The sequence below is a fragment of the Ruditapes philippinarum genome, unplaced genomic scaffold (genome assembly GCF_026571515.1).
Source record: "Ruditapes philippinarum isolate M1 unplaced genomic scaffold, ASM2657151v2 ctg795_1_1_1_1, whole genome shotgun sequence".
Taxonomy (NCBI): Eukaryota; Metazoa; Mollusca; class Bivalvia; order Venerida; family Veneridae; genus Ruditapes; species Ruditapes philippinarum.
The window spans coordinates 790,864-804,852 of record NW_026857770.1 but is presented as its reverse complement, the minus strand read 5'-3'; the positions used below and the strand labels follow the sequence as shown (position 1 = coordinate 804,852).

The following is a 13,989-nucleotide window of genomic DNA, read 5'->3' as shown; positions in this document are numbered from 1 at the left end:
AAATAAATAAATAAATAAATAAATAAATACCTGTGTTGACTTTAGACTTATATATGTTTCAATTCAATTATTAAAAAAATTCTTATCAGAATTAACATACCAAATAATATATAAAAATTTAAAAACATGATATATTATTCGGGATGCAACTTGATTGAACGGCTAATTGAGTTTTATTGGCAACCAGAGAGTCAAACCGGCCTTATTGTACTATATTGTTCGGTGAAGGTTTACATTTGGCCCGAGTTATCATATTTTACGGATTTTTTTTTTTAACTATTGTGCAAAATGAGTCAGATGTAGGCCGTAACAACACGGAAGTTCGCGCTTAATACAATTATTACAATTTCTTTAAACGAAAAAATACACATTTACAAAAAAGAATAGTTTAAGTAAGGTGTACATATATATATATTGTATATAAAAGGATTTTTTGATTGAGAAATACATTTTTATCTGTGTTTTTTGCTTTACTTACAAAACCTAGTTTTAGTTAAGAAAAATATTGAATAATCATTTTCGTTTATTATTTATTTCTTAAGTTTTTTATGTTACTAATTATAGTAACACGCTGACTGAAACGTCATTTCTGGCTTCACTGGCCATAGTTGTTGTTGAGGTAGAACTTAAGCTCTTAGTTTTTCAGTTAGCTTGCGCAATCTAAGTGGGAACACATTCATTTTTGCATACCAAAAGATTGAGCAAAGTAAGCTGCATCTTATGAGCTATGAAGTTTTAAAAATTGTGGCGTAGATGTTCTGCAAATCGATGTTTTATCTCTGCAAAATACAGATCAGTCACGCTTCGTTGCTTTGTATTTTGATTTACAAAATGCAATGTTTAGAACATAAATAAAGAAATACTCGAACATTTAAAAGTGTTAGGCCATGTTTTAAGTATGTGGCTATTTTGTGCGGCCTCTTACTATGATTTTACAGGAAGTTCAAACGAAATTTTCTGCAATCTGCAACCTGATTTCACTGCAAAATAATTCTACCAGGAAGATTATCATTTATGAATAAATTTCTACATATATAATATATTTTGTTGAGAATTCATCTAGACATTGATTTTCAGTCCCTACAAAATGTGCCCGTATACATGATGTACCATTACTTTTAAATACTGTTTGATATTTGGTTACATTTTCATTCTGCAGCAGTAGGTTTGGATGGTCATGTATCGCAGTTATGAAATTTTCATATTATATTCTAATTAGCTTCCCACTATTCTCCTACCAAACATATAGGGCAATTAAGTACATTAGTACGGGATATATGCACAACATAAAAAAACAACAAATACATGTGATATTTGAATTCAATAACCCAAATGGCATCTGGGAAAGTTGTTGATAATACTTTTATGCTCAGTGTAGTGCAACCATTCATATCAGTTCTCTTTTTAATTAGCATTTGAGAATGGAAGTAGAATTTTACTAGCATTATTGTTTAGTTATGCATGCCTGGTTTATAATATTACACAAATGCTTTGTAATTAATCACTCCAGCCTTCATGAGAGTATTCTTGCAGATTATTCTACTTAAAATTGATAACTATTTCCTGAATAGATAATTTCCACGTTATTATCAATAATGCAGTAACATTGACTACTATTAAGTATTAATTTAGATAAGAATTATTTACAGATACTACCCAAACTAATGTAGTGCAACAATTACTGTACAGTAGCTTGGGTAGATGCACAGTTTAATTTATATAGACATAAAGTCACTAAATTTGCATACATATACACACAATAGTCTTTGTAGATTTTTAACAAATTTCCAACCTATTATTTCAATTAACCGCTAAATTTACATATTTGAAACACATAATTATAAAAATCAAGAACCAACTAAAACCAGCCTTGTCTGATTCACAGGCAGTTTAATTATAGACTGAGCCATGTTTGTCATTCAGGCATCGAAAAATATTTTCAGAGTCACTTGGCCTGCAGGATGAGTAGCTTCTAAACTATTGTGCAGGCAACATTTCTACTCTTCCTGCATCAAGTTCTCTTAAAGTCTACCCGTAATTTTGAGCAGACAAGTTTTTTTCGATCTCTGTCATTAAATAGTGTAAGGGTGTCTGTGTAATAATGAAGTCTTAACAATTCCATTGAAATAATCCCTTCAGTTTACTAGACAGAACATTATCATTAATGTAATATGATGATCAATTTGATAAATGAAGAATTTAGTTAGTTCTTACATAAACACCAAAACATTGGACACCTCAGTACAACACTCAATTGGGAAGCGGCCTTGTGGTCTTGGGTTTTTCTTATTTATTTTACAATATAGTCAAAATCTTCTGCAAGTCAGGAAGATCAAGGGCAAGAGCTTAGTTATTTGACATGAAGCATCATCTATTGGATCTCTACCAAAATTGTTTAAATTATGGTCCTGCCCTGAGGGTCAAAATTGGCCCTCCCCAGGGGTCATTGGTTTTTCTTATATGTATGTAGTAAAACCTTCAAAAAATCTATTTCTTTTACACCCCAAGGGCTTAGATATTTGGCATGAAACATCTACAAGTGGACTTCCTACAAGGTTGTGAAATTTATTGCCCTAAAGTAAACATTGGGCAGGGTCATGGATTTTCCTTATATGTATAATTATTGTAAAAATTTAAGAAATCTTATGCTCTTATTCTGTAACACTAAGAGCTAAGATATTTCTTATTTGTCATGCAACATCTACCAAAATAATTCCAATTATTGTTCTGGGGTGAAAATCAGCCCCATTCTGATTCAGGGGGAAGGGTTTGGAGGTTATGGGTTTTCCCTGTATGTACAAAAATCTTTAAAACACCCTTGGTCTACAGTCCAGACTTGTTGTGGAGGTTCATGATTAGTAGATGATGACTCCTATTTATTATGAGGTCAAAGGTCAAAATCCTAGAGGCCTTAACCACTAAAATTTTGTCCAACTCTTAACTATATAATAAAGAATGTTGTACCAATCTTCCCTCCATTGAGAGCTTAAAGTCCCCTCCACATTATTAAGTGTTGTATTATTTTGATGGTTCAACAGCAAATAAAGGGTGCTTTTCCACTAGTTTCTGTCATAATAAATCCATTCAGAATATCACATCAGGGTGTAGCCTCAAAATATTACCTGCATCTGTTACAGGGTCCATTAATATTTCATTGGGCTACATTTTCCTTAATCCTAGAAATAGCTATATGACCATTTCTAGGGCTTATTGACCAGTAATCAACATTGAACAATATACAGTTATTTCATGGGTATTTGTGGAACAGTCAAATTGACTTTTTAGGGATAACATATGGAACTGTTGCCTTCAGATTCTGGCAACATTTCCAAATATCCTCCGTGATACCGAAATAAAAAAAGTTGATCAGTCATCAGTTTATTTCAATGCTGTGCATGCACAGAATTTCAGCAGTTCAATTAAACAGTTGTAAATAAGGAATTAGTATTTATAGCAGGCATTACGTAATTAGATGGATAATGGATATATACTGCACGATCATTGTCTGCATTGTTTGCTTATTAAGTCAGTACTTGTTGAAATTTTACCTAAAATGATTAAGGATTAGGTCTGGATTTAGCTTACTAAAATTAAAGCACTATATGTTGTTTGTTTCATACATTTCTTTTATATTGTTTTATACATTTATTTTTGATCTCATTAAGTTTAATTCATGCTACCATTCTTGAATCAAAATCTTGATAGGAAGATGAATAGAAAATTATCTGTTTATTTCAGATCGTCATGTAATTGCTGTATATGAAAAATGGCTGAAGTCCAGCAAGCCCCGATGATTGACAAAACTATGCCCGATAAAGCGGGCGATGGAATCCAGTCAAGTGGAACAAATGGTAGTTCGAAGAGTCCTAGCACCCCTGATCAAATTGTACCAGACCCGAACAAAAAGGCCCTACAGCACCAAACCTCAGTTGGGTCAATGGGTTCCCCGGAGCCGTTACCATCCGATGACTTACCGGAGGAACTTCTACAGATAGGCTGGAGAAAATACTGGAGTAAAAGAGAAAATATGCCATACTATTTTAACAAGATAACAAATGAGTCACTCTGGGAAATGCCTCAGCTTCTTCATGTAAGATTGAATATTTTGTATGAGTTCGAAGTTTTAGTTCACTTAGACCAAATGTTTATGTAGTTGATATAAAGCAATTTGTAAGGGAAAAGTATGCTCTGATGCCTGTCTATCTGTCTTACTGCATCATTAAAGGTCTTGTTTATTTTATTAAAGTAGCCATAATTATCACCTTTACAGTGCTGATGTGACCCAACAAAACTAAAATGTTCATGTGTACATGTAAAGTAGTGTATATGACGTGCTGGAATACCAACATATCTGTTAAATATTTTTTATTGTTGTCCGTTCCATTACCATTAGATTTAGATTTCTATAAACTTGAAAACAAGCAAAGTTATACAAATTGTACAGTAAATTGTATAATGCAATGTTTTAAAGTAATCTTTAGTTTTCAGAAATCATTCTTTTAGTTATCGGTAATCTGGAAATGGTTATTTTTTTCTTTTTTTTTAGGATCCCTCTACAGACCCTCTTGGAATTGGTTCAGATCATATCCCGCACCCACATGTTGGTGACAAACGTATAAGTCGTCCGAGTATAGATATACCACCGTCCGGGCTTCCACAGCACAAGAGACGACATAGTGGTGAAGTTTTAGGAAGCCCGACAGCTAAAAGACCCGCTTTCGCTTACAGGTTAGTTTCATTGAAATATCTTCTTATATCTTTAGCTGGATTTTTTTTAAAGCTTCCTGAATATTGTTTCCCTGGCAACAGCAAGTAATTGACATTGAAGTTAAAAAAACAAATGGCAATTGAATGAAGTTGTTAAGTTTTGTTTTTGAACTGAATTTTGACATTTAAAGAAGTATTGGTTGTTTTTGAAGATTACATCATGAAACTTAAGTTACAACAAATGTCTTTGTTATGATGATTTTTTTCTCTTGATATTTTATTAATCATAGAGATAATTGAGAGGTGTTTTTTATCTGTGTAACTGTCTGTGTAACTGTTCATTATAATGCTATTGATTCTGATTGGCTTGAACATGGTTAATTATAATTAGTGATAAAAAGCATTAGTTTCTTGTTAAATTATAATTTTATATTACTATATTTCAGTCCATTCTGGAATTTTGAGATGCCAACAAATGCAGTAATATATGAGAGAGCCCCATGTGTACTTCCACCACCCCATCCTGAAATAGAACTTATGAGAGCCCAATTAGTGCAGAAACTGCGACAACATTACCAGGAATTGTGCCACTCTAGAGAAGGTAAATGAACTCTTTATACAGATTTATGTTAAAGATATTTTATTGTTTGAGACAAGATGAAGAGAGTGAATTTTGATGTTAGAATGTTTTTAATTCTTCTAATGCAAGCTATGAACTACATTTTGTATTTATCTGGAACCATGCCCACAATACATTGAGGTAGGTAAGAATGATAAAAATTTTTAAAAAAAGCTATTTCTGTGATAAACATGATACTTTGGATGGTAATTTGAATTGTACCAGAACAACTGAAATTGTTTATTGTTTGGTTAGATAGGACATTTTTCTCTGGAGTGGTTGCACTCGTGTGAGTGATTAAGAGCCGTTGTGGCATTCTTGTTTTTGAGATTTTTTAAGTATACATTTGAAATTTTCAGTTGTTTCCCCCATTCGGAAAAAGGCTAAATTTTATATGGGGAAATATCACTCAAATGTTTAAGGTTTTGTCAAAAGAGGGCTTACAATTTTCATTTCTGTAATTTCTCTGCTCTCTGACTTAATGCAAAATTGTTTTATTTACAATAAGTCTTTCTTTAAAATAACTTGAAATTTTTTGTTATTGAAATTCGCTTATTATGTTTCTTTCATTAAATAAATGAAGCAACCTGATTAAAATTGATCGTCAACTTTGCCAGTCTTATGGTGTTGTTTTGTTAAACACATTTTAAACATAGAAAACTGAGATTATACAGGTTTGTGGTACTTTGTTGTTCTGTTTTAGGAGTTAGATTTAGGTTGTTTTAAAAGTACCCAACTTGTTACTGAACTTTATCTTACATTGTGTTAAACATGACATAAACTCAAATTGACAGTTAATTTTATAGGTATAGACGCACCAACAGAATCATTTAACCGCTGGTTGTTGGAACGTAAAGTTGTAGACATGGGAACCGATCCACTGTTTCCGACAGTTTGCCCTAATGAGGTGTCACAGTCTATGTATAGGGAAATAATGAACGATATACCAGTGAAACTTGTAAAGCCAAAATATTCAGGTGATGCGAGGAAACAGTTGTTACGGTATGCTGAGGCAGCTAAAAAGATGATAGATTCAAGGTATGTTTGATAATAATGGCTGATGATGATTGAAATGGCCGTGTTGATTATAAAGGGTGATAATGATGATAATAATGGCTAATGCATATTATAATAAATGATGATGATAATTTCTGATAATAATTGTTTGTTTGCTGGCTTAGCACAATAGAGAGGGCAGCAAAATTTTAATCCAGAGGTTGCAGGGATGCTCCTCGGGTGCAGAAATTTTCTTGTGATAATTGATCTCTGGACATTGAGTCTAATGGTCATTTGTCTCACATGACTGATTTAGAAATCAAGGGGAATTAATAGGTGACTTGTTGAGAGAAAAGAATTTATTGGTTAGATATCCAGGTAAGCCGGTAAGGTCACTGTTGAGATATGCCCCCCAAAAATGTAATAAATTTGCCATAAAAAAAACCCCAAAAAAACTGGTGGCAAATTTTAATAGTCAATTGTTATGAAATGGCTGGTGATATTTCTAATTGCTGCTGATGATTGTGATGTTTTGTAATGGCTTAAGTGATAATTGTAATTACTGATGATACTAATGATAGTGGATAATGATAACAAATGATGATAATTCTGGCCATTATCATTATGATAATGATAATTCCCAGTGTTGTAATGACTGATGGTTACCATATTAACATCTTATGATGGTGTTAGAAAATTAAATGTCTTCAAAATCTTTTAAACTTAAAAAAAAGAAAAGAAAAAGCTTCTTGTTTGTGTAATTAATATCTACTGGTAAATAATCAGTTGAATTGATTTGTTATTGTATTTCATAGTTATATATTTATAAATTTAGGGGTGGGACGCCTGAGGGTAGAAAGGTTGTAAAATGGAATGTGGAGGAGACATTTACGTGGTTACGGAAACAAAATGCTGTTTATGAAGATTATTTGGTAGGTGTAAATTGCCAATGCTTTTTATTTGCTAAGAATTAAGAGGAAGTGCAAAAATATAAAAATGCAAAAAACCTTAAACCTTGGATATACTTTTAAGTTGTCTATTTAGTATCAACAGCCATTTTAGTAAAGCTAAAGCAACTGAAGATAATATTTGCTAGGACTTTATTGTGAATAACTTCTTAAAGAATACTGTAATTTACAGGAAAGATTAGCACATTTAAAGAGGCAATGTCAACCCCATGTGACAGAGGCAGCTAAAACTTCGGTGGAGGGTATCTGTACAAAGATGTACAATATGGCATGTGAGATGGCAAAAAAGATCTCAGACAAACATTGGGAACTTCTCAGAGAATTTAATATCAATGGTAAGATAAAATTTATTTCATTTATGCCCTCACTTAAAATGGGAGAGTGATGGTGTTTGTATGTACATATGTCAATCAGTCTGTCTGTATGTATGTATGTATGTCACCTCTTCCTTGTCCGATCATTAACTTCTACTTATTCTTACATGATTTCTGAATCGTTGATTAGAGAAAAGTGATATGTAATCATTAGACTCAATGTCCAAGATCAATTCTTAAAAAGAAATTTCGTGTCACTGAAGAATCAAACTAATAACGTCTGAATTACAAATCTAATGCTCTCCCTATAGAGCTAAGTGGGCGGCACTGTATTCTATCAACAATGTGTTGTCATCACCTCTGATAAGTAGTTTTTATTAAAAGTTCAGTAAGAAATATTTGCCAAGTTTGGAGTAATTTTTATTAGAAGACAAGTTAGAAAGTATATTCCCAGTATCCAATTGACTTGAATTAAGCAATATTTTTTTTCATAATGTTTAGAAATCCAGCAGCCACCAGAGCCTATTCAGCGAAGAAAAGTATTCTGTTATCCTATACAAATGATAGTACCAATGCCACGGCAACCAGTTGTGGAAATGTCACAAGAAAATGAACAACATCTTCTTAAATACAGAGGAGAAACTCTCAAAATAAACAGTTCTCATTTTTATAAACTTGTAAGTTGATGTTAACTTTGTTGTATTCATGATTTTTGACATATGGGTGATATTGCGTAAGTATTTGGATGGATTGTATTGAAGTTGCTTGTACAAAGATATTTTCCCATGAACCTGCAGGGTGATTGTGAATACAACTTTAAAGGAGCTCCACTGAGGTTAAAAACCTTAAAACATGAAAATTGAAATTTTACCATAGAGCAAGTGCAGCATTTAAAATGTAAAAACCTGCAAAGGATACTATAGTAATGTACTGAGAATATTAGAAAATCGAAAGTTAGTACCTTCTTAGCACAGTTTGAGTTGAAAGTGTTGAAATGTTTTTCAGTTTTGGGTCTTTTTGCATAATAGAAATTATAGATTTGGACAAATGGATTGAAGAAATGATCTGAAATGGATTGAGGGGAATTATCTGCAAGTTTATACACATGTTATTGATTCAGACCCACATCAAAGGGTACACAGGGCTAAGAAAAAATATTTCCAGTCCTGTCCTATCAAAAGCCTCAGTGGATTCCCTTTAACACAGCCAGAGAAAATTTGCAATCCACCAAAATTAAACACTTTTGCAATTTTGCCCTCCTATTGTATACCTTTTATTGAATGTGTATGAAAATCTGTATAAATTATAATCACTGAAGGAAAATTGATAAAATTTTTTTTCCCTAAAAGGGGAAAAAAAAAATGTAAAATTATAATTAATACATTTTTTTAATAATGAAAACTTTTTAAGTATAAAAAATTTAAAGGGGAAGTCTAAATGCTATTTGGGAGGAAAATTTTAAAATTTTTTTGTTTTTTCAGAAAAAATTATAAATCTTTGCCGGAACCAGATTGTCTTTATTTTGCCCGGTTGGCATTAGGGGGTAATTAATATTCAAAATTTTTGGGGGTAAATAACTTTTCCGGGTTTTTTTTCCCCAACTGAATCGTTTTTAATTTTTTTGATTTTTTTTTTAAGGGGCATTCAAAAATTAGTGATATTTTGTTTTTAAATTTTTCATATTTTTTATTCACTTTTGCTTCTTTTTGGGGATTTTTAAAATTTTTTTTCCAAGTAATTCCCAAAATTAATTTTTTGGATTTTTTGTTTTGTTTTTTAAGGGTATTTCTTTTTTAATTTGGTAATTAATAGTAAAATACTAGGCATATGTAAATAATCATACTAACATTGTATTAAAAGAAGTACAAAAGTGCATGGCTTGACATTTTAGAGACGACTAGTTTTGCTAAAAGAAATGCATTGTTGAATTTTTTCCCCGAAAATCTCTGAATATGGTATTATTATAACTCTTATTTACATGTAGTTAAAAAGTTATTATTGTTTTTACAGAGAAAAATAAAATTATGATGTACTGAAATATTAGTGTTTTTACTAAAAGCAATATTTTGAAAATTTGAAGATGTTCTATAAACTTCAAGACATTATTTGGCAGTCATCCAAACAAGGGTCTCAGTTTACAAGGTGCACTGCCGTTATCTGTTTTGAATGTCTACATCGTGGTGTTTGGTGTTACGTTTGAATGTTCGCATCTCCACTTAACTGTTTTTTCCACAGTATTGTTCAGCATTTCCAGATACAGATTCATACTTTGGTTCCAGAGGGTGAGTGTTTTAGTCTGTAAATTTTATTTTGAAAACCAGGGGTCAAAGTTGTTCATTTTATTTAATATATACTAATTTATTTTAGTTTGATTGTGTTTGAAACTATAAGCTTATTGAAGCACTCCTGAATCCATTCCTGTAACCAACTAGTATTAAACAATTGGTGTAAAGTTTCTTGCTTACGGAAACAACAGCTTGCCCCTAATTGGGGTTTGAACCCACATGGCCAGCTATCCTTAGATTACTAGTCTGACGTGTTGACAACTTGGCCACGCTGCCACTCTTTTTAGACATTTCCTATAATTTGAAGAAGGAAGGCTAAATTATGCTTTACTCTTTGAGTTGAGCATTTAAAAGCTGCTTTAACAGCAAAGGTATTTTCAAATAATGGTTTTATCATGACAAAAACTGAAGCCCAGAATAAAAATATATAAATTGTTGTAAAAATTATACATTTTGTTTTATTTCAGTCAAGCTGTTTATTTGATTTGACATTTATACTCATTTTTACATTGTCAAGTTGAGTTAAATTAGATATATATGTTTCAATGGTGATTTACCAATAAAAGATCATTTGAAATGTTGAGGATAAAATATAAAAACTGCCTCACTCTTTTTATCTACTGGTCGTAACTGATAAATTCTGAAGGATATTTGAGCCGCGTCACGACAAAACCAACGTTGTGCGTTTGCGACAAGCATGGATCCAGACCAGCCTGCACATCCGCGCAGTCTGATCAGGATCCATGCTAATTGCTATCAGTTTCTCTACTTGTAATAGTGTTGGTAAGCGAACAGCATAGATCCTGATCAGACTGCGCGGATGCACAGGCTGGTATCCATTTGCTGGTCGCAAACACACTTATGTTTGTTTTGTTGTGTGACGCGGCTCATTCTATAGTGTGTCATTGTGGGGTAAATAGGTAGAATATTTACCAAATATGGTAAAATGTAAAAGCCTCATTTTTCCGCTTTAACTGAACTTTCAAGATTTACTCTTGGATGAAGCATAATGCCACTTTTAATGTCAGAGAGTAAATAATGTAAATTTTTTGTTTTTTATTTCAGTCCAATTTTAAAAGTTTTACCCCTATCAGGTGGATTCATTTTGAGGCTAACCCACCATTTTGTGAAGAACTCATGGAGTCCATGGTGGATCATTTTGAGTAATGGTTGTTATGTAATTTCTTTACCCTTGCTGCTCTGTATCACTATAACTGTCTTAAGTCATGGATGCCATCAAAATAGCCTGCTTCTGTAGAATTACTTTAATGCCTGCCCTATATATGTATTTGACAAATTATAATATATATAAATGCTTCAAGGTCATCCAGAATTGCTTTTCTCTCAGCTGTTGTCATACATTTTGTTTTTTCTGTAGACTACTTTAAAATTAATTGTGTCTATCTGTCTGTCTGCACCATGACTGCTTTGTAAATTCTATTCCTCTTGAAGGATTGGTTTTAAATATTCATAATTTTGGAGACAGGAGGAATTCTATTGTCAAATAATTTTGTGTCGCTCTGTGAATCCTTACCTCTCTTCCTTGGCTCAAATGTTCACTCCACCAAGGTTTGTGGAGAAATCATATTGCCTCTGCGCTGGCTGAAAGTCATGGTTAACCTTTAAGGTCATATGTGAGACAATCTTATTTTTGCACAATAAATGCTTTAAGTTAATATTTTAAAAGAAAAGGATTTACATTGAACTGTGTAAATTTTAAAGTTTTACACAATTTAATAATGACAGTAAATCTGACAAAAATGACTCGCTGGAGACATAAAGCAATAACATGGTTATAATTTACCACGTCATCTTCTAGATTTACAGTATTCATATCTTCCAAATTTCAGGGTTTATTAACAGAATCAAAAAGAGCCGCTATCATTTTATTGTGTTCATACCGGAAGTGGCGTGACCACCAACAGAGGCCCCTTAATTTGAGACTCAGAGTCTAGCCATTCAAGCGGAAAAACAAGTCATTTCTTACGCCCTATGAACCCATGGAGTATAGGCCCATGGGATTTTCAACACATGTGTTCAAAGTAATTTTATTTCTTTATACTAATTTATTGTGACATATATCAAAAATATCTTTATGTTCCATTGTTGTAAAAAGAATTTCAAATAATTTTTTGTCCTGACTATTCAAAAGAAAAGGAAAGCTATCATACTCACCCAGGCATCTGCATTACACTTTTAAGTTTTTGCGTGCAAGTTGGTATTCTCAAAACAACTAAAGGAAATGGGTGGAAACTTATAAACACTCATTTGAGAGCACAATAGGAGGTCTTTGTTCAAGGCATATTTATAGCTTTAACATGGATTTTGACAGAATTATGACCCTTTTTTGAATTTGGCTGTTTTTGTATTAAGAATAGAAGAGCATACTGTCCTTCTAACAGTTGTCATTTTTACAGCTATACTTTAATTTTGTATACAAAGCACTGATTTTTTCTAGGAAAGATAGCCAGAATATGTTTAGTTGCCCCGCATTTATAGATATTGGAGAGTGGGATATTACTTTTGTTCAGTCCTTAAGTCTTTTTTAAAATAACTTTAATTTTGGTTACAACATGTTTCTCTTTACAGTCTTAGAAATAAGTATTTTAAAAGTTAAAACTATTCTTTCATTGTAGAGATGATATGAGCTTTAAAGCAGTGCATGGAACTTTAGTCGTATTTCTTCAAAATGAAGCCGGGTACCAGCGCTGGGGTCCAACCACAGAACGTGTCAAAGAACTTCTAATTTCTGCGAAACCTCGAGAAACCTTGTGATCCTCGTGTACAGAACATAATCTCAGGTGACAGTTTGCGGCTTCGAGTCAGGAATATTTGTTAAAGTTTACTGGTTTAGATGCTCGAGTCAGGAATATTTTTGTTACAGTTGACTGGTTTAGATGCTAGAGTCAGGAATATTTGTTACAGTGTGACTGGTTTTAGATGCTCGAGTCAGGAATATTTGTTACAGTTGACTGGTTTAGATGCTAGAGTCAGGAATATTTTGTGAAAGTTGACTGGTTTAGCATGCTCGAGTCAGGAAATATTTGTTACAGTTGACTGGTTTAGATGCTAGAGTCAGGAATATTTGTTACAGTTGACTGGCGTTTAGATTGCTCGAGTCAGGAATATTTGTTACAGTTGACTGGTTTAGATGCTCGAGTCAGGAATATTTGTTAAAGTTGGCTGGTTCACCTAGTATTACATGTGTACAGAAAATCCATCTTATTTATAGTGTGTATTTTTAATTTTAAAACATGTCTGTAAATGGGAGTGCAGTACCCAATCATCTATACTGTGTACAGTAGAGGAACCTGAAGTGAAAGGGAGGAAATTTGAAAATCATAGAAGAAAAAATGTGTGAAATTGATAAAAGGATATTTTTTCATATACTTTAATCTTTGCTGGAATAAAACATTGATGGAATTTTCAGGGGAATAAAGAATAGCTGTAACATAATCAAACCTGTGTACAGTCAGAGGCCAGATGAAATTCATTACTACAACAACAACAACTGAGAAAGGCATACCCAGTAGCTTACTGAGTCATTGAAAGTGTTTCTGTTTAAACTGAATCGTGAGCATGAATGGTTCCTAGTATGAATTCTGGGAAACACATAATGAGTGGAACAAGGGTAGATGGGTTCATTATAGATAGTTTAGTAATGGAGGCATTTTATTATCATCTATCATAAGTTAAGTCATTTAACTTAAGACTAAAGAATGAATTACAGATACTGTTAAGTGAAAGTATATGGGTTTTTTTTAGCCAGTTATATGTAAAACAAAATCTGTTAGCGAAACATATGTACATAAAAAAGTTATTATGTAAGAAATTATGAAGTTAAGTTTTATATATTTATTAAATTTCAAACAGATTATGAAATATTTTTGTTACAAATGATTCAGAATTGAACTTCCATTAATTTTATTGGCAAGATGAAAAATTGCAATTAACATATCATGAATAACCATTGTTTAAAACTCCTATAAATTTTGTACATGATTTTTGTTTTTCTAAGGGTTTTTTGTTTTTGTTTTTTTAATTCAGAATTTACCAACATACTAGTTGAGAATATATATATTGAAAGTTTTAAATGAAAT

At 32.3% G+C, this 13,989-nt stretch overlaps 1 pseudogene; it reads left to right on the top strand.

The window, feature by feature from the left end:
- The first annotated feature begins 582 nt into the window (after positions 1-582).
- Positions 583-12,779, top strand: LOC132750937 (mRNA (2'-O-methyladenosine-N(6)-)-methyltransferase-like; annotated as a pseudogene).
- The last annotated feature ends 1,210 nt before the right edge of the window (positions 12,780-13,989 follow it).